Source organism: Ixodes scapularis, unplaced genomic scaffold, assembly GCF_016920785.2.
Source record: "Ixodes scapularis isolate PalLabHiFi unplaced genomic scaffold, ASM1692078v2 PGA_scaffold2__306_contigs__length_199485367, whole genome shotgun sequence".
NCBI classification, from domain to species: Eukaryota; Metazoa; Arthropoda; class Arachnida; order Ixodida; family Ixodidae; genus Ixodes; species Ixodes scapularis.
Genome location: NW_024609857.1, coordinates 44262651 through 44288371, shown reverse-complemented (window position 1 = coordinate 44288371; position 25721 = coordinate 44262651). Strand labels below are relative to the sequence as shown.

Genomic DNA, 25721 nt, shown 5'->3' with positions numbered 1-25721 from the left:
AGAAAAACGTTAGAAGAGCGAGCATGCAGCATGATTTTTTGCATAAGCTAATGCCTGTGCGTAGAGACGCGCGGTCTCTTCGTCATATTTCCGATGGTAAAACCGCTAAAAACAACGGACAAACAACGCCCTGTGTTGTTTGTTTCTTTTACTTGTCCATTGTTTTTAGAGGTTTCACCCTCGGAAATTAGGTCTCTTCGCGTTTACCGAACCGGCACACTTTTTAAGTTTACGATTGTGTGATGCAAAAAATAAAAGGAGTTTAGATGTCACGTTTTTTAGTAGTGGCGAAAGCCCTTACAAAAATCAGAGCAGCTAGAAAAGGCAAAAACATGAAAAAAGGCGGAAAAAATTAACTAATGTCAAACCTGAATATTTGGTGGAGTTCAAAGACTACCACCGTACCAACTCGCCCGGTTATTCTTTCTGTCAAAGAATAATAGCCAATAGTAATAAACAAATAAATGCCGACTATTAATTGGTTACAAAGTCGTAATTGGTGCATTGCAGCCCTACGCTACTCTACTCTTTTGGTGATATCAGGTAATGTGAAAATGTATAGGGCTGTTCATATATAGCAACCATTTATGCCCGACCCATTATATTGAGTTTTTTTCTTTATATAAAAGTTATATATAAAAAAGTGCTCTTCCTAAATTAAGCCGCACCACTGAATGTACAATAGCGTGTAACGTTTATGTATGTTCTCAGCAAAAGAAAAAGATGCATTAAAAGAAGGCCAATCATTTTGTTTCCTCTCTGTTAGAGCTTCTTTCACGTACATGCAAAATGTGGGTGTCTACGTCTAAAAGAGTGGAATTGACATTTCCTGCAGGGCTGGGAGGCCTGACTCAGTTTGGCTAGCAGCTTGAAACCTATGGGAACCTGGGGAACTTAACCACAAGAGTGAGAGTGACACCCGCCTTGCACTTCCTGAACGATGGCACCATGAGGAAGGGGGAGCCGCCCTAAAGTGAATGCAATAGCAGATGGGTCGTTCCAGTGAACCCCTATACAGATGATACCAAGCAGAAAATTATTAAGAAATGTGTTATTAAAAACATGGAATGTGAATGGCACGGACAAGAAGGAGGAGATCAACACAGCGCTGTGTTGTGTTCATATCCTCTGTTCCCATATTCTTCATGCTTCCTTTTCAATAATTGGCTGCTAACTAGTCCAATCATCAGCACTAGTCAATAAAAGTATGCTGCTATTTATTAGTATGCATTAACACCGTGCTTGCAGTTGAATCCTACAGTCATTTATTAATGGACAAAAACAAAAAAGGAGGGTGCAAGCTAGCTAAACGGGCTAAACATATTTTATTAAAGACGGGTTCTCTGAAGGATGACACAAACGCAGAGAAGTATCAAACACAGCTGAGTATTAATGGGCAAAAATGAATAGGCGACCCAAAAAAGAAAACGCAGGAGAAGACATGAAGTCAGTCTTTACAATTTCTCTTCTGCTTGCCACCACTTTACAAAGGGAATTCCTTCCTTGGCCTTACAGCGTTTTGCTGTTCACAACCCCTGACATACCCAAGGACAGTAAACATAAAAAAGCAACCTACTAACATTGGGGTAAATGTGATTGAACAAACAACAGCATTGAGCTTTCAACCTAGGAAATAAAAAATATGCAGAACATCAAGATTAAAAAAAAAACAGACGGACGGATCACACCTGTTTCTAACAAAAATATAGGCCAAGAAACTTCTTCCACTCAATGGCAAAACACAGGGAAGGCACTAATAGATTTCTAGGTTTCATCATTGTTAGTGAGTTTTTTCAGTATACCCTTGTGGTCACTCTCTTGAGTCAAAATTATTTCATCATCTTCATTAATTAAATCATCACAGTTGTGTTCTTTAAAGGGGTACGGAAACAAAAATTGAAATATTCAAATTTCGTTCGGAAGTGAGTCAAGCATGACGGATAATAACCGTAAATGATAATCGCACGTTTGTATTTTGAACGACTGGCTATATTTTGCGTTCCAAACGGTGCACTCGAGCAAGCGCTCGAAGAGAAGCGAACGGAGAGCGCGATGCGTCATGGGATATCCCGCGCAAACAAAAGTAGAAAAGATTCCCCGCGTTCGTGGAGTAGCAAGGCAGGCGTGGTTATCAGCTTTGCCCTTTGTGGCGCTGGCAGCGTTGTGGTGGTGTCAATAGCGTCAGCGCGTTACAACCGAGCCGGTCGAAGTACCCGTGGCGTGACGAGCGTGTGGCTGGCCCACGTGGGCTGGCCCAAGGAGCACGTAGCTTCCACAACACTGTCAGCTTAGGGCTGAACGGGGTGGGGAAAGCAACTTTTGTTCGAGTTTTGAGTGACGAGCTAATCTTCTAGGGGGAGAATGGCTGCTTCCGGTTGCACGAACGAGGGTTCGAGAATGAGGGGAGTCCTTCCTTTCCGTCTTCTTGGACCGTTTGGTACAATGCGCGATTTGTAAGTTGAGCCAGATGCGCGTAGGAGACAAGTGATAAGCGAAGCGTGGGTTGCCTGCAATCCTCTGAGACAAACAAATCATGTCACTTGATCTCCAAACAGGAAAGCTTTACATGCTTCGTTTGCGGCAGACCATGATGTTCACAATGGTTCAGCCGTGCAGTGCGATGCTTGGATCCACTGCTTGCTCACTTAGAGTTCGAGAAAGGGGGGTGCCTTAGCACTTCCCAATTGCCCACGGGGTTATAATGTGGCTTGCAAGGAGCTCTTTTGTGTTACTTCATGAAGTGAGTTGTGTTTAGTGTGACTCATTATTTCTTTATCACATGCCTCGTATGTGGTGATGTGGCAATCCCTCTAAGTGAAAAAAGTGTAAATGTGTTCAGTAAACATGATAAGCTGTAAATCATGTAATAATAATATAAGAATATGCAATACCATATAGGATTTTTGTACAATTTACAAGTTCTGGTATGTGTATTGGAAACATTCCAATGAAATGTTCACTGGGGTCTATACTTCATTTCACCCTTCGTCCGAGCGCGGCGGACGCTACCAGCCAATCCAGCGTCGAGAGAGCGTCATGTGACCTTGAACTGCACATAACCAAAACGTCGCATGATACCTTCCCGGCGCCAGATTGGCTGGGGTGGCCCAGCATCCACTGGGCCACCCCAGCAGGTGCCCGTTTGATGCCAAGCACCCTTTACCAAGGGTGTTAGCAAGCACCCTATATGAAGGGTGCTTGCCTGAACGCCATAAGGGTGTTAGCCCAGGGACAAACTGATTTACACCCTTAAGTGTGTAAAAACTTTTACTGTGTACTCAAGGCTTCTCTTTCCCATTAGTGCCAGTAAGCTTGTGTAAAGTGAAAAATATTGTAACTGAACAGTATAGAGTTTTAGTAGATCGCTCCCATGACTCCGATAACGATACCCGATACTCCGCCACCGCCTCCCTTGCGCGTGCATTGTATCGTTATCGGGGCTATCGGAGGTATCGGAACGATCTACTAAAACTCTCTATTGTTGCACTGTCCCTTCACCTAAAGTTACTTCTTTTTATATTTTTTTACTGCTGCACTACCGGGGGATCTTAATGGTGGGACAACATACCATCCCTGAACCCACGACGACTGGAATGGTGGTCGCAACCAGCGTCGTAAGACTTAGTACTCAAAAAGTCCCATAAATATTGAGCAGCCTTGCAGCAGCTTCGCGTGTCATTACTATGTAAAAGTTTCTGGGGTTGAGTTCTCAAACTTGACCTCCCGAAACTCTTGACAGTCTTCTGAGCAACACCCAAATTTTCTGGCAGTCTGTGATAAATTATGTAATAAGTGTATAACTACAGCCACTTTCGGCCAGTGACTGGCCGGAAGTCAATGGCTATTGGCTGGCCAAACGTGAATGGCCAGTGGCTCACCGAAAGTGACTGGCCAAAGGTGAATGGGAAGTCACTGGCCTAAAGTGAATGGCCAGTCACTGGCCAAATATGAATGGCCAGTCATGGCCAAAGGTGAATGGCCAGTCTCTGGCCTAAAGTGAATGGCCATCCACTGGACAAAGGTGAATGGCCAGTCACTGGCCTAAAGTGAATGGCCAGTCACTGGCCTAAAGTGAATGGCCAGCGACTGGCATAAAGTGAATGGCAAGTCACCAGACGAGGACGAAAACACTGCTATTGCCGAGCACTTTGGCCAAGCTTGGGCCATCGAAAATCTGGTTGGCCATAGTACACTTGCCAGCGATGGCCAATTCACAATGTGCTGCTTGGGTAGGCGGGGTGTCGGGTATCGTTATCGGAGGTATAGCAACGATCTACTAAAACAAAAAAAAACTTTATAATAAGAACGCACATTCCCTTTTTCAGCCCCGAGACGTTTTCTGTGCCATTTTTTTCGTTGAACCAGTTACGTCAATCGGAATGATTGGCTTCTCGTAGCGTCGCAGGAAAGCATACGCTCCTCTTGGCACATAAAGACCAGCCTCTTTTGGATTAAATAGTACGCGTCGCTCCTCAAATTTCATCAGCATCGAATAGAATCTAGATGATAGCACTTGGTCGGAAGAAACTATCTAGTAAACTTAAATAGCTTCAAAACGTTGTTTCTGAGCCAATCTATACAATGAATATTATCAGATATATAACCTTGGCCTGAATAAAAATGCTCAAATACTAAATGAGTGGTGGCAACTCATTGTCCCGCTTAGCTTGATAATTTCAATACTTAAAAATTTCTTTTTTTTTGTCATTTAATAAAGAAAGAAAGAAGAAGCTACATTAATTTATCAATATTATTTTTGTTAAATCCTTGTCATTTTGCAGCCCAGGTAAAAGGTACGGGAAGTAGGCTCCTTTTTCACCGAAAGAATATCGCGTTGATATAAACACATCAGCTACAGCGTACATGCTGAATACTCGAAATCGCAGCTGCATTACTAAAACAAGGTTAGAGCGCCGTTTCGGCGAGTGACTAAATGGGAGCAAAGGTTCACCAAGGATAAAAAAAAAAAAAAAAAGATTCGTGCTGATTCTTTTTATATATTTGTTTGTTCAAATTCCTCTACGTCCCTGCAGCTGTTGACATGCACTGAGCGTCATGCGATGTATAGTCTTGCAAAATCCAGCGTAGCTTTAAATATTGCTTGGAAACAAGTTGAGAAACTTCTCTTTTAAATATAGCTTTTCAAAAAGTGACAAGGCAGATATTTCAGACATTGAAACGTTTCATCACAGATGCATTTTTCAATCCATCCAAGCCCACTTTTCTGCCAGAAATAAGACGGAACCGTTCACTATAATCCCATAAAACAATATGAATAGTAAATCGCAAGGATGCTTTTTATTAAATAACTTTGGTGAGGCGAGTGCTTCCTGTGGTGTATTACACCTAGTGCAATAAAAAATAAGAACAATAAAAGATGCAGAAATCAACTGAGAATGCACCATCGCTGAAGCTGCTTCGCGCTTACTATAATCAGCGGTCGCAGTAAAATAGGTCCGGGATGAGAATCATTGTGACGTAAATACTTAGTCTGCTGCATTTCTTGGTTGGCACGAATTGGCTTCATTACGTCAGTGTATCTTGTCTTATGTTTTTTTGCCTCATCTATCTTGAAATCAAATATTGTACTTGAATGAACTGAACGTCAGTTCTGCTCCTGAGTGCGCAAATCATTCGAATATTACCTGGTTTGAAAACATCGCAAATTTCAAATCTAAATATCTTGACAATTGAATTAGCAACGCATGGTTGGCCTACAAATATATATGTATATCAAACATATCGATATTGACATAATGACGAGGTGTCGAAATAAAGAATAACGGAGGAAACTGAAACGTTAATGGCGCGAACTTGTGTCCAAAGCAAAAAGAAAACAGAAGGTAACTACAGGGGCCCTACACTCGTCAAATATGTACAAAGTTGGAGCAGAAAGTTTGCGGAACGCGCCGATTGGACGTCGGCAAAAAAAGCGCGAAGTCATCGTCGTGATAGGCCAATCAGTGCGCTCCGTCAATCTCGGCCCCAACTTTGTGGTTTAGACATTCAGAGGCCCAGAGCGTCGCGGGTTCCGAAGTCGGCGTAACGGCAGGACCGAATGCTGGGGCGAGACTTACTCAGGCTCGCCACGCGGAGCCCCGTATGTAAACGCGTGAGCTTCTGGAACAATCGGCGTAGAAAGTTCGGCTCGAAGAACATTCTAACCCCGAATAAGCAGCACGGTTCTCGATTTTACCAGAATGCGACGTTACAGAAACTGCAAAAAGTTCTATCGGCGGCCAGGCATGGAACCTCGGCGTTTCGCGTTGGAGGCAAGCACGATAATCGTTGGGCCACGGCGCACTGCCCACTTAGCCAGCTGCGCGCGCGGCAATATCACAAGCGACCTTATGATTTTATACAAATAAAATATAACGGCGGGGGAAAAGGTTTTGCATCCCGAAGTACAGATGTATCCATCCTATTTCATCAAAAATATATTAATTCTTTTTTTTTATTCGCCTAAGACCGATTCGCGTTAGCATGATTAGTGCGTAGGACACTGATGAATGCCGGGTTCCTGGCTTACTAGTACATTTTCGTCAAGGGTTCAGAATTATCCAATCTTTAAAAAAATGCATCCTTTGAAAGTATTTGTTTAAAGAAACCATAGTTTCGTAGCACCTTTAAAGTAGTTTCTGTAAACTGGCTTTGCCATGTAGCTAACAAAATTTAATAGCAGGAAAAAAAAACACTCCGTTGACGAGGAAATTTTTACAGCAGCTGGCGGCTGCAAGTCTCCTGAACCATATGGGCTATGCCAGACGCATTTTCATCACCGCAACGAATCTCAACGTCCGGCTTAGCGTTGTACCTCATACTGTATTATTATTGCAGCTAACATTTAGATCTAAATGAACACAGTCAACCGATCTAATATTCTTCAGAGGGACTGCGTATTTTTCGATGGAGAAGGGGAAGGAAACAAAGGGAATTAATGCATCGGCGACTAGGTTATGCACGTGGTTAAAACGCCACTCGTGGTTTATCCGTCTAGTTTATACGCACCTATGGACTTCTATGGCCCAATCCCTTCTTCAGCCTTACTTCCCCCCACTGGTGAGTTCTTCAGGTTGGTAATTTTACGACAAACGCCTATAATATTTTCGAGGAGGGAACATTAAAACATACTGAATTACACATTTCCTTGCGGCGACTACACTCACAGTACCGTCCCGTATCCACTTGCTTATGTTAATAGAAGACGACGTCGATGCCTTGTAGAAGTAAAAAGTAGTTGCCCGTCAGTGGCATAGCCAGGTATGTTTCTTCTGGGGTTGAGTGTGGGGTGGGGGGGGGGGGGGGGGGGGGGGGTTCATGTTGCTGGTGGCTTTATGAGTTCGGGTGGGGTGGGGTGGGAGGCAAAATGCGTATGTAGGATATAAGGAAGGGTGGATTTCGGAGGAGGGGGAGGAGGGAAAGGGGGGCGATAGAGCTTCATAAGCCCCTTCCCTGGCCACGCCACTGCTGCCCATACTTATTGAACCTGCAAGACCGATAATCATCATTTATATCAGCACAAGCCTTCACCTTTCTGGTTTGCCCTACGTGGAAATAATAATTATAAAAATGCAGGATTTCTTTAAAAAAGAAACACCTGCCGTTTTCTCGAGAATCACCAAGTGAAAGGTTTTTGGTGGCTTTTTGTTACGAAAACGTATCTAGCTCAATTTATTAAACTACGTTAATGGGCCAGTTCGTGCATTTCAATGCCAATAAAAGAGCACCAATGAGATAAGGTCAATCAATTAAGTAAGACAGAAACTTCTAATTTGTTTTGACTGGCCTGATAATCAGACCCCGTTGTTCAGAAAACGATGCGTTCTGGTCTAAACCAGCATTCCTATCCGATTTGCAGATAATTTTAGTGAAAATATGTCGATGATCAAAATAAGTACCTAAAGACAGAGCCGCACTGATTGTGCTGACAATGCATGCTCAACTGACATAGTAAATGTACTACTGAATTAAGAGTGCAAGGTGAAAGTATTTTCCTATTGTGTAATAAGAGCAACAGAAAACAATGTTAATGTTTCGATCAGATTTGTTGAATTACTCACTTCAGACCATTCGAACGGCTCGGTCACGTAAAAGTTCGGATATCGGACAATTTCCTTGGGTTCGGAAATGCACAGCTCGATTATATGTGGGTGTTCTTGCCATTGAAAGTGCGTTTTTGTATAAATACAACCAATTCAGATTTGTGGCTTGGGGTCCACCTTGTGGATCTGTTTTGTTCTTTGTTAATTAGGGGTCAACAGCATAATTAATGTATAAACACTAAGTACAGGAGTACTAAGCAGAAAATATAGCAGATAAACAAAAAGTGGAGTCCCGCGATTCAGCTACAGCTAAAATGCTTACTGAATCACCGATAATAGGAGCCTCTCACATTCGCGTCTCGTCCTATGGAAATACGTATTATTTTCTTTTGTTTCCTTAACTTTCATGTTGGTGTTTCGTTTTATTTATTTTATTTGCAACGTGGTGCCGTAATTGATCTTGCACCACGGCGTTTTGGCCTTGGGCCTATAGGCCAGATGGTACATTTTATTGAGATCATCAAGGATTACTTCGGATGCTCACCCTGGAGTGGTCCCTCTGTCCGGTGTCCCATTGGCCTTGCTCGCTTCATCGGCTCGGATAACCAGCTGGCGCTGATCTTCCGCGTCCGAGGAGCTGATGGCCGCCTCCCAGGAGTTGAGGCGGTTTTGAAGCCGTGCTGCGTCTAGTAGTTTTAGATGTTTCGGGCAGGCCAGGACCATGTGGTAGATGGTGCCTCGGTCCTGTTGACAGATGGGTCTTGTGGGTGAGGGGTGGAGCTGGGGGTAAATCAGGTTGACTCTGAATGGCGTTGGGTAAGTGTTGGTTTGGAGCCAAATAGACTTTAGTCTATTTTGGAACATAATTTATTTACATTGCTCCCGCTCCAAATGCCAGTCACAGGTATCCTTTGATTTAGTTTAACTAATGAAAACGGTGATGAGTATGACACTCCAATGGGCATGATATATTCCTGGTCAAAACTCTCGGAGCAGTTTTGCCACAGATACTACAAGTAGAGAGGGTTAAGGATTTCCAATCTCATTTGTTGAACTAATGGTTCTTGACTATACATTTAGGGATTTGTGAGGGCAACGACTTGATTCGGGGTCGCCACTTAAAGCTGTTGCACATGGAGTTAACAAACTAATGGCATTTTAGAGATACATTTATATGTAAGTAAAAGCGGTTGAAGAAGCGGTTTGACTATTCTACCTCTGGCGCGTAAAATTGCACTTGAAGACTGGTATGGAATCAACTTAGAACAGTGATTATGAGCCATTAAAATCGGATCTGACGTTAGATTTAGTAACTCTTGCGTGTCATTGGCTTGAAGATTATTAGAGCGCTAAAGTACTTTGAAAACTGAGCGTCTGATTTGTGTTTTTCAACAGGCAGCCTCAATGGGCCTGGAAGAATGGAAGTACGCTTTTGTTTTTTCGTCTTACAAGATCACCAGAACGTTGGGATCCATGGCAGGACACAAGCTGGTAACAGCCTACCTTTAGGGCATTCATTAGTTAAAGAAAAACATAATATACTCTACCTTGTTTTAAAAGCCCAGTGTACCTTAGGCCTCCGGGCATGCCGACTTAATATTACTTATTCAGTACTTTCTAATGTGTACCATGCATCACGCAATCAAGACTTACCAAAGACTGTGCTACGTTCCTAGAAGCCCGGTTTGCACCAGCCTTAGAAACTCCAATCGTTAATCAATGTTCTTCCTGTAACGAGTCCAACTAACCAGATGGGCCATCGGTGTCACGCAATAATGAACAAGTAGCCTCGGCAAGGAAAGGGCTTAACACATTTTTGCCAATGGCGCTTGTGGAATTTAAGATGTGATACCGATCACCCTTCTTGGTTAATCTAAGCAAGTATATCAAGGTTGAATATCAACCCAGATAATTGGGAGACTCTAGCACTAATGTTCACAGCCCCCATATTTTAAGAATGTTATGATAATTTAAAAGCCCACAGAAAACTGGTGGCAGCCTTCAAGACTAGAGATAAAAACAAGCGATAACTGATATATTGCCGCGCGCGCAGCTGGCCAAATAGGCAGCGCGCGCGTGGCCTAACGGTTATCGCGCGTGCTTTCCACACTGAAAGCCAGGGTTCGATTCCTGGCCGCGGAGGCGTATTTTTGTTGACTCTGTAAAGTAAGGTTCTGGTAAATTCGAGAACCATGTTGCATGTTCGAGGTCAGAATGTTCTACGCGCCGAACCTTCTACACCGAACGATCCAGAAACCCACGAGGGTACATAAGGGATTCCGCAAGGCGAACGGAGTCAGTTTCGCCCCAGCGTCCGACTCTGCTGCTACGCCGACTTCGACGCCCGCGACGCTCTGTTATTATCTTTTGTACCCTTTTATTTTTGGCACAAATTCGCCACATTAAACGTTTATTTCTTCCTTTTTATTTCCTGTTTTTTGGTCACCACCCGTGACAATATCACTCAAACCTATTTCATGTGGCTATAACTCTATACAGCATTAACCCGAAATAATTAACTTAGCCCATTTCGTATAAATCCGGAACTCATTTGGCCACCGTTCCATAAAAACGTTTATACAAAAGTGTAAACGTTTTTTTTTTTTTTTTTTTTTTTTTTTTTTAATTTGAATATTTCAAAATATTTGAAAATTTATGTCTTGAGTGGAACACCAATCCCGTAGCTCTATTTTCCGTTGGAGAATAGAACAACCGCAAACTAGAAATTGACTTCTGTTTGTTACAAGTTCCTTTCGATATATTGCCATCCTTAGACCGGGCACAGGGTGGCATTTATTTTAGTTTTAGCTCTTCTACAGAGCAAACAATACAAGCGTGGCGCTTGTTTCACTGGCTCCTGACAGGGCCTTGATCTGCAAAGCCTGTATCTAGAATATTTTATTGTGAATGTATTGCAGATGCAAGTGACTTCAGTGAGGAAGGTATTATTCACTTCTCAGCCTGGTCTGAACGTCTTCGCCGTGATATTGGGGTAATGTTTCCAGTTTCATATAAATTCAGTAGATATCTACGCCATAATTTTGTAACTGTGAAATGCAAAGGGTGCTTTACATCCTCACGTGCCACGTCACATTGCATGCACTTGCTGTAAACCTAGTGGATGTACTGTTCGGTGCAAAAAGCCTATATTTAGATTTTTATATCCATCTTACGTTGTGCTGATGGTTGAAACAGTTTGCTTCCTGGATCATCTGACGTGTTTCACCGATAGCGTGGAACAAGTCTTCGTTAATGGGCTGTAGCAATATAAACACCAACATGGGTGCATATTTACGCAATAAACATAGAGTAAAAAAGCTCCAGTCTCAGTTTTATTTATTTAAGGAGAAGAAGCACTCAGAATACGAAGGCGCAGGAAGTACCCAATGAATGAAATAAATATTCGCCCGAATCGAAATAATGTTCAGCACTGGTATTAAGCCTTGTATGAAAAATCAAGGCGGTCGTTGAGAGTGAGATCTACCGAAAATATAAATGAGACCAAATACTTTATGCGTAGTAAAACTTGCCGCTTCAGCGGTGTATTTTTTTATGTTCCCGACATTACCAGCGTTTGTTTGATAGCGATTTCTGCCAGTATCTATGGCAAACAGGAAAGTAGGTATCTGTGGTGACATCATATTGCGTTATTTCAACGCAAGTTGAAAACAAACATTTGAGAGTGGGAGTTACGCGCATCGTTCTTTAAAAGGTCGAATGAAAAGACAACGTCGAAGTACATTTATATTTTTCTTATATTTATTAATAATGCTGACGTGATACAAAATAATGGTGTGCAAAAACGAAAATGTGGCTATTCTTGAACCAATAGTTGGGTATTGTGTGTCCTTAACTCTGTTATAAACCCTGTTTTGAAAGAGTAACATAATATGTTGTCTGGGAAATCAACACAAAACGATTACTGCTGTTGTCGGCAAGTTAAATATTTTTTCTTTCAAATTTCCGCGTTTAACGTCTAAGAGGCGTCCACAAACACAGACGCTGCGGAATATTTCTTCACGCAAACTATCAATGCAATAATAAATTCACCTCTATCTAACATGAACCGAATCTAGCGCCGTCTTGGCGACTGGTGTAACACTGGCAAAACTCCGTCTGATCTAATCAACGATCCCGAAACCTCTGCAAGATAGAGAGGATCACCCTTCCAAGGTATTGTCGTTAGTAGAGCAAACAAATAAAAGGAGGAACTACCAGTATGTAACGGCGCACCATTATGACTCATCCGAACTGTCAACACGCGCATATTCTAACACATCAAGTCAGCATGACTCGAATTAAGAACTCTTTCAGAAACTGCTGTATTTATGCTGCTGAGCAACACCATTGGAGCACCAATTATTGATCTGTCCTTGCAAGTTAAAACCAGTAATTCTGATCCGCCATTTTTTCGGGTCGGTTCGACTTGTGTTCGGGTACAGTAGTTTTGCATTTTGTTCCGGTTCGGTCCCAGTTCAGTGATGAATTTGTGATAACGGTTTGGTTATCAGTTTCATGAAGCGTGAACCGGTTCAAACCGGGTCCTAAAAAGAAAAGTTCACATACATTTTTTTTTTGTATTTGTCCAACACGGCACCACCTGCATCAAAAAAGGACAATTCCAAGCCGTGCTGCGAAAACGAGAACAACAGAAAATGCTGGATTCTTTTTTGTGATTTTGTCCTTCATTGCAAATACTGTTTTACGCAAATCAAGTGGGCCTATACAGGCGCTAAGAAATGGTACCAAAGTAGTACTGTACTGACATATGAATTCGACACAGTGCACAAGAAACGAAGACAAAGCAGAAGGGTGTACACAGGACAAGCGCTTACTCTCAAATAAAGTTTTTAGTAGAAAGAAACACCGAAGTAAACAACAGCATTCCACACCATCATGGCCAATTCAGTATGGGAAGAGATAACACATCTCTTTGCTATATGGAAAGACACGTCCTGAATAGGCCATAATGGTGTGGAATGCTGTTGTTGACTAATCTTCGTTTCTTGTGCGCTGTGTCGAATCCACTAAGCATGAACCAAATAGCCCGCATCGCCACACCAATTCACATATGAAGTCAATCAGCGGGCAGGCACAGTGATATGGTGACGGTAAAACGCATCGTACTCATGAACTACCGAACCCTTGCTCGAACGACTAAGTTTCAGAGGATGACAGTGGAGAGTGGTCTAAAGATAATTAAAACGAAAACGAGATTAATAAAACGGGTTCATGCTGTTTAAAAAAAACGCCCACGCGCAAAAAAAAAAATACTTAACAAGCGTCGAGGTATCTGGGCTGCACTCCCCTAGTAAAATGATTTTTGACTTTTAATTGAAAACTTGTCCACTTTTTGCGGACTCCAATTACTTTCTTTTGATTTTTACTTCCCGTTGACATGGTCAACAAACAATTGGTTTATATTATGTTGAAATGTTTTTATCTTTTCTAGAGCCTGAGTTAAAAGAAAAGTTTGTCATTCTATCAACTCTACGTTGATTGTTTTGCTAACTTCCTGCAGACAGTGTCATCAGAAAGACTGCAGACGTAAAGTTTGCCGTGTGTTGAAAATGCTCAGTGGAACAAACAAAACCGTGGTGCTTTTCTGGTGAAAGGCAGTTAAAAAGAAAAAAATGTCATTTGAAGATCGAAAATGTCAACATCTCATCTGACTTTCTCTACCGTTCCTGTTTAATTTGTCTTTTTTTTTTTAATGTTGGCCCACTTTTTTTTAGACTTCGTGCCGACTCCAACATGCTTTTTCTGTAGCTTTAAAATTGAAAAGCTACCGGCGTTTAGAAAGAACGCTTTACATTTTAGCTAAACATTCACCAAAGTTTTAGAGGCTTACTATGGGATTTCACTCTTCTCCAGATTGGCTGCCGCAGATTGACGTAAAAACAAAAACCCGTATTAGTTCTTTTTTAAATATTTTTGATGTCTTTTTGTACGAAATGATGTTACTGTGGGTGCGGCAGCCATCAATAGTCATAAGAAACGAACACGGACATTTACACCATTAAGCACGAAACTTTTTTTTTACCGACATGTCTTTTTTTTACATAAAAATAACGTTATATACAAAATTAAACCACACTTGGACAGAGGCAGCGCATGGCGAGTTCATTTAACAGCATAGGTTTATGTCCCCAGCCACATTCAGTGGCTTTAAAGTTCCACACTTATCTCCTCCGATTTCGAGGCGCAGTCGGCACTTTAAAGCGCGCTTACAAATCAGACCATCCAGCCATTTAGTGGGTGTACTTCTCAGCAATAAGGCAGGTAGTAATTGTGAAGCCTTGCTCAAAGTTAGTTCGTACTGGTTTTTGCCTTTCGAGAACACAGAGGTGATCCGTGCGGTACTTCCATATTGCTCGCAATCTAAGCAGTGCGAGTACCTCCGAACATTTACTATCAGGGCCTGTCCCAAACTCAATGAGCTTCGCGCTGCGTCAGTCTATAAAAAAAATCAACCTGTAGACTACCAGCGTACGTCCGCCCAGAATAATTCTGCGTTCGAAGCAAGAAAGAAAAGCACGCTGGTGAGTTTCTGGCGTGGGCCATAGCGCTCAGTTCAAAATCCACGAGGAAAAAAAAAGTCTTTTCTTTTCCTGCCATGTCTTCACTGACAGAACCCGGTGTGAAAAAAAAAAATGAAGAACTCAATTGCTGCTTTTTAAACGTGGTAGCTGCGGAGGCCCTTGAAAACCGTGGATTCTATTATGAAACACTCAACACCTGATTCACAGTCCCTTTGACTGTTCCAGAGCCATATATAGCTACATTTTAAAGGTAATCATTTGGCCGGTGGCCACCTCAGCATGTATTAAAGTTCCATGTATCCGATCTGCTTCTCGAGAGTCTGTCAAAGGAAAAACAGTGTTTCGAAGTTCGTGGGCTCTGTCTGCTAATAAACATTATTGTACAGCTAATAATAATTTAGCACAGTCGCCAAAACATCCACAAAAACGGCTCATAGAAGAAATATTATCGCTTCTCTACGTGGCACACCTCAGGACGAGGCGAGTCAAGGCAGTTGCTCCGCAATAAAATAGTTATTTTGCTTTTCTTTACTATTTGACTATTTTAATGATGTCAATAAATTTACTTTAGTCACTCACAAAGTGAGAACGGCAAGACGTGCCTTCCGAACGCCTGGCCTCCAGCACGCGCCAATTGCCTTCCGTCGTGCTTTGACTGCGCTCGCGCTCTCGAGCTCCACGAGACGCCGAAGCGTTGTCAAGGGTAGAAGGGTCACGCTAGAGTCGGATCAACTGAAGCTCCTCCCTACCGTTCTCACCTTCTTACAGACTATAGAGGCAGTTATATGAAGTGAGTATAAGGGCGCAAATGAGCTGGTTTAGATTGAACATGACATAAACCCGGAAACTGCAGGCAAAAAACGACACGAGCGCTAAACGGTACAGAAAATTAGAGTTCGTGTCTTTTTGTAGCATGCAGTCTCAGGGTTTGTGTCATGTTCAAGAGGAATTTAATGACTTTTGACGTATGGTCAAGATGCACAATGTTGAAGAAAAAAAGTCAACAGAAAGTCTGTGTCTTTTTTATTGACACTGGCTAGAGAGAGTTGACTGAACATTTTCAGCTCGAGGTAAGCAGAACGTCTACAGTCTTTCTGCAAAGACTGTCAACAGGAAGCTAGCAGAAAAGAAAATATCAACGTAGAGTCAATAGAAGGTTAACTGCATTTATTTTGAGTCCGGTTGAAGAAAATCATCAGACACTTTTCAACACAAAATTATGTTGACCATGTCAACAGGAAGCCAAAGTAAAACAAATTAAGTAATTGAAGTCAACAAAAAGCGAATACGTTGAACAAAAAGTCAAAAATTATTTTTATCAACGAGGCACGTTGACTGGTGCGAGTCGCGCCAGTCAACGCGACTCGCACCCCCTCCTCTTCTTGCCCCCCTCTCCGCCAAAAGAAAACAAAAGACACGAGAGCTTCTTTATAGGTCCGCAGGAGACTTAAGCGATCGAGTTTGGTATTCGGGCAGATATATTTCCAATTATTGTGATCGTGGCGGGCATCCGAGTTGCAAAGAATTGCCGCTCAAGTTCTCTGACCAACCAAATTTTCCTACCGGGCCTTCACTGAGTACAGATAGAAACGTTGGTGTCGCTTTTGTTTTGTTTTTTTTCGCAGCGCCTTGTACTGGTGCCGGTCGGGCGAGACGTTGCTGGGAGTGTCCATCGCGTTGGCCACACTAGGAGGAGTCGCTGAGGGCCTGTACGAAGTCAGTTTGTACACAGCGGCGGCAGCACTTTATCCTCGTCATACTGGAGTGGCAATAGTACGTTATATACTTGGCCGCTGGACGTCTAAAGAAAGAAACAAAAAGATCGATCTCCGTGAATGTTGAAACACGAATCTACATAAAAAAGAAAAACATATCCCTATGTCATGTAACGTAGTTACCAATCGCTTTTAACGCTCCCGTCCCTGGGTCATTTGAATTGCGTATTAGCAGTGTTTATAGTACAATGATCTCCCAATATTAAGCTGTTTCAAAATACGAACATAGAGTTATAAAGCACAGACAGAATTTTCTTGCAAGGTGGCACCCGCAGGGTTGACACAATTGCCAACCGACATTGACTGCTTAAAAAAACGCGGGGGGTGCTTTCTTAGCTTCAGGCTCCTCGCTTCGCGGAGCGGTAATAAGATGGGAAGCACTCGCTATGAACATCATTTCTTAAACTTTCGGTGACCGTAGGAGCAAGCGGCCTGGTTATGCGACCTAACCTTGACGTTCGTGGCGGCTCTTCAAAAAAAAAAAAAAAGTCTCATAACTGAATGTCGAGCTTCAGTCGTGTAAAATCTGAGCTCTTAAAGTAAAAAAAAAAAAAAAAAGAATATATCTGCTTCTTTTTTAATCATCCGGATTTACTGTGAGAGCTCGGTAAACGAAGAAACACGAAACAAATTAAAACATAAAATTAAATGTGCAGTATAACACTGAAGATCTCCTTAGTGTGTGTGTGAAACGTTACGCGGAGTGGAATGTGGTTGTCTGTATTTTTAGATCTCTAAATACGATAAACCAAGGTTGTTCGCCGAGCCTCTTCCGTAGGTCGGAGGGAGTGGGGATCCGTGTACTCTCCAGGAGAGTAGACGCACTGGCCTCTTTTAGTGTGATTATAACTCATACTGCAATAACAGACGCGAGGCTTTATTTTGGTTACATTGAACTATCATTTGTCAAAACACGAGGGAAACAGCCGTCACACAAAAGGACAAAGACGGATGATAATAATTAATTGAACAGTACAAGCGCTGACCTTCGGCAATTGAGAGTCTTCACTTGCCCTGTTTAGTTTCTTATACTTTTTGTCGTGTTTCCGTTTCCGGTTTCTACTATCAGCGACCCTGATAAGAGGTGCAGCGAGCCGCCGCGCTGCGAAGAAGCTTTTCGTGAGTCGCAAAATAAAGATCGCTCCCGAAGGATGAAAACTTGTCTTCTTCCGGGCACCCGCATGTACACAACAACTGGCGACGAGTGACTGGGAACTTTTCTTCTGCCACTTCAAGCAAGTCTCGCCGATGTAGTCACCATGGCTCGTATCGGGCGAGTGGAAGCTTTTGATGAATCTTTAAGTGATTGGCCATTATACGAAGAACGGCTTTTGTCGTAGTTTGCCGTGAACAAGATAGCAGAAGCCGACAGAGTGCATGCGTTTCTTAGTGTCATTGGACCGAAAACATATGGATTGCTAAAGGCACTAACGGCCCTTCAAGTTTCGTCAACAAAGAGTAGAGGAACTAACAGCTGCTTTGAGGAAGCATCTCACCCCACGCGTGTCAAGCATTGCGGAACGTGCCAAAGTTCACCGCCGTTCGCAGCACGAAAAGGAATCTATTTCAGATTTTCTGGCGGAGCTTCGAAGACAATCACAGTCCTGCGAGTTCGGCAGTTTCCTGGACGAGTCCCTGCGCGACCGTTTTGTATGTGGTATGTCCCGCATCGACATTCAACGTTACTTGTTCGCGGAAGAGAAGACGCTTACTTTTCATAAAGAGGTCCAGCGAGCGCTAGCCCTAGAAGCGGCTACTCGGAACACCCAGAATGCGCATGCGCCGGATGCGAATCAGGTGAGCAACCGTTCGAGCGGTGACGTTCACTAAGTGCGAGCAGACGCCTCGCCGCAAGCGCAATCTACAGCCGAATGTTATCGTTGTGGTTCGCCGAAGCATTTCGCCAACAGTACCAGCAGTTGTTTGCTTCGTCTTCAATGAAGCCAATGGAACTTTGACTGCGGACTTACACGGGCGAAGTCGTCAAACCGTGTGGCGTCATTCACGTGCACATGGCGCACAACAACCAGCGACGGCTCCTGCCTCTGTATTTTTTGGATCAGCGTGGGCCTCCTCTGCTATAACGTGGCTCGAACACCTCGACCTGAACTGGACAGCCATTTGCGGCGTGAACCAGCTCAAGAACCATGGCTCTAGCGCTGCTAAGTCTAATGCATCGGGGGGATTCGGAACGTCTTCTTGAAAAATCCAAGCACATCTTCAGCAATGAACTGGGGAAGATCCAAGGTGACAAGGCTTTCCTCATGTTGAAAGATGACCGCCCCAAATTTCTGAATGCTCGAAACCTGCACTTCGTTCCGCGGTTGAAGAAGAGCCTGAAAAGCTTCAAAAGCTTCAAAAGCTCGGAATCATTACGCCTGTCGCTGCAAGCGAGTTCGCCACTCCAGAGTCCCAGCCGTTAAGAAGGACGGTTTTGTACGCCTCGGGGGCGATTGCAAGACAACGCTGAACCCCGTTCGGGACAGGGATCAATACCCGCTGCCTCGACTGAACGAGCTGCTTGCGGCTCTCACCGATTTTGATAGGGCCGATTTTGATAGGGCCCATCATGAAGTCGAAATGGCGGACGACTCCAAGAACTTCCTAACATTAAACACTCACAAGGGCCTTTTCAGCGCGAACCGCCGGCCGTTCGGCGAGGCGTCGGCGCCCGCCATCTTCCAGCGTGTTATGGATAACATGCTTAAAGACTTGCCAGGTGTTACGTGCTACCTTGATGACATTTTGATTACTGGAACTACGCACGCGGAACACTTTACAAACCTAGAAGCGGCGCTCCGAAGGTTGTCAGAACGCGGTGTACGCGTCAAGCGCAGCAAATTTGTGTTTCTTTGCGACCGCCTCCAGTACCTCGGACACATCATCAGCGCAGACGGTGTGCAGCCGATAACTGAGAAAATTGAAGCCTTGTTCAAAGCTCTAGCTCCGACTAACGTCTCACAGCTACGTTCCTTGCTGGGACTGATGAACTACTATGGCAAGTTTACACCGCATCTTGCACCGCTGGCGCATTTTTTCTACAGGCTGCTTCGACAGAACGTCAACTGGTCGTAGGACTCTGCATGCCGGGAAGCTTTTGACAAGATCAAGTTGGCACTGTCGACTTCCCCAGTCTTAGTCCACTACGACCTTAACGCACCGCTGCTGCTGGCATGCGACGCGTCGGTTTACGGCCTCGGCGCAGTTCTCTCACATGTGACGTTCAACGGCAAGGTGAGACCAATTGCGTACGCTTCTCGTACCATTACTCAGGCTGAAGAAAAGTACAGCCGAATTGAGAACGAATCCCTGGCCCTGGTGTTTGGTGTGAAGAAGTTTGACTTCTACGTCTACGGCCGCAGTATCACATTGGTCACCGACCACCTGCCCCTGCAGCGCATTTTTGGTCCAAAAACTGGCATACCTGCGATTGCTGCTGCCAGGCTACAGTGTTGGGAAGTCACCCTTTCGGCTTACAGGTACAACCTGCTTTACAAGACGTCTGCGAACAACATGGACGCAGATTGTTTTTCACGGTTTCCGGTCTTTTCCACAGTGGAGAAACAAATAGATGAGGACGTTTTCTACACACTGAGGCTGGATTCCACGCCAGTGACAAGTCAAGACATTGCAAGTCACACCACCCGTGATTCCACTTTCCGGCTGGTGTTCGACTTCACACGGAGAGGTTGGCCGTCCTATATCAACGACGCCGCTCTCAAAACATTCTTCCACAGACGACATGAACTAACGGCTCACCAGGGCTGCCTGATGTATGACATGCGTGTTGTGGTGCCGCCCAAGCTGCGTCATTTGGTCATCGAGGAGCTGCACGAGGGTCACCTGGTCATCATCCGTAGCAAAGAGCTAGCCCGCAGCTATGTCAGGTGGCCATCGGTAGACAAAGACCTCGAGACTCGAGGAAAGCTCTGCCGGGCGTACCAGCAGCAAAGTGCACCACCCGCAAAAGCCCCTTTGCATCCCTGGGCGTGGCCGTCGAGACCTTGGCAACGAGTACAGTTGGACTTTGCGGGTCCTTTTCGCAACTGGATCTTCCCTGTAGCCGTCGATGCCCATTCCAAATGGCCTGAAGCCTGCCTGATGAAGTCTACAACCGCTGCAAGCACAATTACCCAACTACAAGAACTTTTTAGTCGACATGGGCTTCCAGAAACCACTGTCAGCGACAATGGTCCGCAATTTACTTCCGAAGAGTTCCGTTCTTTTCTCAAGCTGCATAGCGTGCGCCAAGTTCTGACCGAGCCATACCATCCAAGCAGCAACGGACTCGCAGAACGTTTCGCACAGTCTCTGAAGAATGCCCTTCGAAAGGCTCCGGCGTCAGAGTCTGTTGCCGAGAGTTTGAACAGGTTTTCGCTCGCCTACCGCACCACCCCTCATGCAATTACTCAGGAAACTCCAGCGTTCTTGCTGACGGGAAGAGCCCTTCGGACGCGCCTGGATGATATGAAACAATCACTCGAAGCCTTCTCTTTCTGTTTTAGAGCGCAGCTCTTAGGGGCCCGTTTCCGGCTTGAGCGGCGTCGGCGTCGCCGTCGCCGTCGGCGTAACCAAGGTCATCTCAAGGTCACGGGACCCCCAAGGTCACCCCAAGGTCACGTGACCCCGAGGTCACGTGGCCCCCTTATCAAGGTCACGTGACCCCCGAGGTCACGTGACCTCTTCCAAGGTCACCCCAAGGTCACGTGACCTGGAGGGGTCACGTGGCCCCTCCAAGTCACGTGGCCCCTCCAGGCCACGTGACTCCCCGAGGTCACGTGGCCCCTCCCAAGGTCACCTCAAGGTCACGTGACCCCCAAGGTGACCCCCACGTGACCCCCAAGGCCCCCCGAGGTCACGTGACCCCTCCCAAGGTCACGTGACCCCCAAGGTCACGTGACCCCCAGATCACGCCTCCCCGAGGTCGCGTGACCCCCCTCCCCGAAGTCACGTGACTCCCCCTTCCCGAGGTCACGTGAACCCCCGGAGCATAATAAAGAATGAGAGGAGGAGAAGGAGGAGGGGTCTACCCTCCCCTCAGTACCCTTCACTCCTCCTCCTCAAGAGCTGCGCTCCGATTCGGCATTACAGGGAGTTGTAAACGGCTTTCACTTCTTTTTTATTTTTTTTTTCTGGACGCCAGTTCCAAGAATCGTCTCATCGGGGAGGTGTGGACGTGCCGTTTTAAAGGGGCACTGACACCCCAAAGGTCGTATTTATTTTTATTGTCTAAAACGATGCAAGTTGTAGTCATAGACACGCAAAAAAAACCGCATCGCGAAAAAAAATTTTCCCGCGCGCGCGCGCGTCTTTTTATTTTTGGCGTTTGATTTTCCCGCCTCTCGCCTCCTTGCTTCTTTTGATCGGTGACGTCAAAAATCAGGAAATTTAGAAGCTTTGTAGGTGACATCTCTATAACATTTAATGACGGCAATCTTAAAACATGTTTTTTAACGCAATTGCGAACGCACTACGGCCCTTCTTTTTGAAATACCAAAAATCGGGAGTTCGTTGTGGTGCCGTCTCCTGGATTTGTATCCTCCAACGGAAAACAGGCGACACCGCTCAAAACCGGTCCGCCGCAACGCCGGCGCTAGCCGGCGCTCGCTCCTATCCTCCTCGCTTTGGGTCGCCATGGCAACAGCAGGGAGTGGTGACAGGAGAGTGGACTCTCAGGTCTCCTCAATTTTTGACGTCAAGGCACCGGCGCCGATCGCGCGGGAACTTCGAATTCGGCATTTGGAAATTGTTTTTTTACTTCACGAATACTGAATTCCCAAATCTCAAATTTTGAGGGTAATGTCCCGGCATCGTTTTCAATGGTTTCGGATAATAAAAAAAAATATGATTTTGATGTGTCAGTGCCCCTTTAAGAAAATAACCGTGTTTTGGTGCGAAACTTCAAACGGGGACCCAAGTGGTTGAATTCAACGGTGTTAAATGGAACTGGGCCGTTTCTTACATGGTACAAGTTACCACGTCGCATAGAGTGCATACCTGCAGGAGGCACCGCGATCACTTATTGCCAGCGCCACCCTCCACAAGCAAGGCTGCGTTTGAGCTGGACGACGAGCTGTTACCAGTATTGCTGCAACCTGTCAAGAACAAGCCAGCTCTCGCAGTGCCAACAGCAACATCAGCCACAACGACAGCAGCGACAGCAGCACAAATAAGGAGACAAGTAACCTCCGCGGAGCTGTCGCTACCAGCCTACCATACTACCCACCGAGGACCCGGAAACCACCTGACCGTTTCAGTCCGGGTTAACTATTCTCGAATAAGAGGGGGAAAGTGTTGCTTTTCCGCTTCCGGTCTCTACTATCAGCGTCCCTGATAAGAGGCCCAGCGAGCTACCGCGCTGCGAAGAAGCTTTTCGTGAGTCGCAAAATAAAGATCGCCCTCGAAGGATGAAAGCTTGTCTTCTCCTGGGCACCCGCATGCACACGACACTGTTTCTTTATCCGCGCAGTTTGTTGGTTTAGGTTACACCAAATCAACTCGTTTAAACTGCCACCTTGAATCTCCCTCGATTTTCGGGTAGATATACCTCCTCAATTGCACCTAATTTTCTTGCGGCTAACCGTTAATTAAGCCCCGTAAGATTTTGTCAAGCTTCTAGTGTTGACCAACCACTGAAGATAAAATGGGCCCAACTTAGTCTTTATATGTTTATTACGATCATTGGCAGTAACTCATTTATTAGGTTCAACCACGCTCGCGTCCGATGAGCCAAACGATCCGATCTCATACCTCCCGCAGGTTAAACGTCTGTGCCATATTGTGACCTCGCAATGTTTGTTCTCACACATTCATTGCCCCAAATAAGCCGGTTCCATCGCAATATTAAATTCCAGTGAGCTTGCGGTACGGGAATTTAAATCGTAGATGTTTGTTTTCCAGTTTTAGCCAATGAGAAGGGCGATACCTAGCTTATGCCCATATGTCAAGCAAGCTCAGTGTAAAAATGGAAGGACGCTTTTTTACCTGGGTCAGCATGACTCTCGTTTTTTTTTTAACACTGGTAGCCCTTCTCATAGGTCGGCTCTCATTGGGTAAAGACAAATGAGTGCCGTTTCAAGTGGATCACGTCGAGGCATGCAATCAAGGACTTCTAAGAGGGTACTAATTTAGAGATGTGTGCTGTCCCAGTCTTCAAAATAGATCCTTGTTTTACAACAGGCTACTTTGGACTCGACGTGGGGGATCGGTCATATGCTCGGTTCTGCCATCGGTGGAGCATTCGTGAACGTAAGCTTTCCGAATTTGCTCAGTTTACCTGACCATTCACTAAATCTGTACCCGAGAACCTGTTTTAATTAATCAATAAAATCAAAGCGTTTTTTTAGAATTGAAATAAGTAGTGTTTATGCACCACCCACAGACTCACTGGATATCATGCTAATTGTATCATTTCGCTCAATGCAAATCTTATCGTAAATCAAGGTGAGTTGCAGTGAACTTTGTACCGAAATCTTAGAATTAGCATCATGTCGTTTATTGATATAAATCAGAACAGAAAATAAGCACAAATAAAAAAAAACGGGAAGTGCTCAGTGTCGCTTCTTGAAATTCGTTGAGCTTACTAACATCATATGAAAAACAAATAAAAATGGCCACCTCGTCCAACATCTTTGTTTTAACGATGTATTCGTTTATAGTAATAAATATCTATAATCTGGTGTTTTAGTTCCAGAGTTGCTCATTCATCTTCTGCATTTCAGTAAGTGCGGTCTTAAGAGTTCATTCTATTTCAGCTGTGGGCATACCCGCTACCCTTCTTTGCGATTGGAACGGTGGCTCTGCTGTCCACACCTCTTCTTGCTACCAGGAGGGCCAAGGAAACTAATGAAAAAGGTACGACGTAAACTAGTGTGTTAGAGCTTTTTAATATACTTAGACATATCTTCAGAAGCACGAGAATATAGGTTCGAGCTATAGGCTGAATACAAAGAGTGGTCTTAAGCAGTTTGTTCATGCCCATTTGCAGTAACTGACCCATTTAAAAAATCGCGCGACACTAGTTTACGTTTAGGACTACTCGTTAAAAAAAAAACACGAAGTATAAAAGCAAACATAATGCATACAAACGCAAATTGTAACAACACCCGGAAGATGTTAACAAAAAAAATTCGATATTTAATGTGGTATCAGTACGGGTAAGTATTTATTTATTGATTTTAGGAAGGACAAAGAGCCAATCATGTGCGTATACGGTCGTATCTTAACTATAGTGCATCAAATTAAGCTAGCTTCCTGAAGAAGTATCGATCGGCTTTGTGCTATTTATTTTTCATGGCGTAGGTGGTCACATTCTCGAATCCTGAGCTGCAAATTTTCCTCACCGCATTGTTTTTTCTCGTGTTTTCGCGATAAAACACGTCAGCCTTGCCATGTTTGGATCAAATACACCAGCGTTGGCAGTTATTTACGAAGGATTGATCAACGCAAACATTTCCACTTGCTATTCATGAATTGCCACAGTTCTTCAGAATCTTAATGACTTGACTGCATACTGAAAACGGCAAAAAAATAAATAAAACAATGTCGGTTAGTAAACAGAACTTCTATGGCGGGCTCGCCAGCCTGAACAGCAAAGCGCCGATGCCGGTCAGTCACTGAACTTCCACGTAAATACTGGCCATCAAAGACAGCAAAGTACCGGTGCCGGCCAGTTACTGAACTTCCATGTAAATACTGGCTATCAACGACAGCAAAATACCGATACCGGACACTTACTGGAACCTCCATGAAAAGAATGGCCAGCAAAGACAGCAAAAACCCGATGCCGGCCGGTCACTGTAACTTCTACGGCTAAACTGGCCAGTGAGCAAGAAGAAACCCCGACGCCGGCTGGGGCCGGTAGCTCACCGGCGCCAAAGGCCGGGCGCCGCCACCCTGTTACCAGGGCCGGCCGGCGTAGTCCCAATACCTGCCGACGCGGTGTGGTACCTAGGTATATACATATATATAATATAGATACATACATCGCTCAAAGATTGTCGTGCGCAAAATGCATGGGCATTAGGTTTGTAATCAAAGAAGAGCCTCTAGCATTTCCCAAAAAACGAACTCGGGATTATTCTAATTTTAGTTCACCGCATGCACAAACTTTTGTTTAAACGTTGCCAACATTCTGATTAGTCTCCCTCAAACTGATTACCCTACTGCTGAGGATGCCAGGCTACCTACTCTAATTCAGCGAAAAGCACGTAGAAACGAAGCTACTCGCCCCAGTACTAACGTCTGGACTTCACCAACACTGAAGGGTAATAGGGAAAGTTACGAGGCGCTGCGAAATGAGCTGACCCATTGGCGTTCAGGGCTGGGCGCACGAAAGTCATGCGATGGGCACGTTAAGCTGC

At 44.6% G+C, this 25721-nt stretch overlaps 1 protein-coding gene across 1 annotated transcript in view; it reads left to right on the top strand.

Annotated features, from left to right (window-relative positions):
- The window catches only part of LOC121836459, a 40542-nt gene that overhangs the window by 5024 nt on the left and 9797 nt on the right, over positions 1–25721 (top strand). The window lies entirely within an intron of this gene.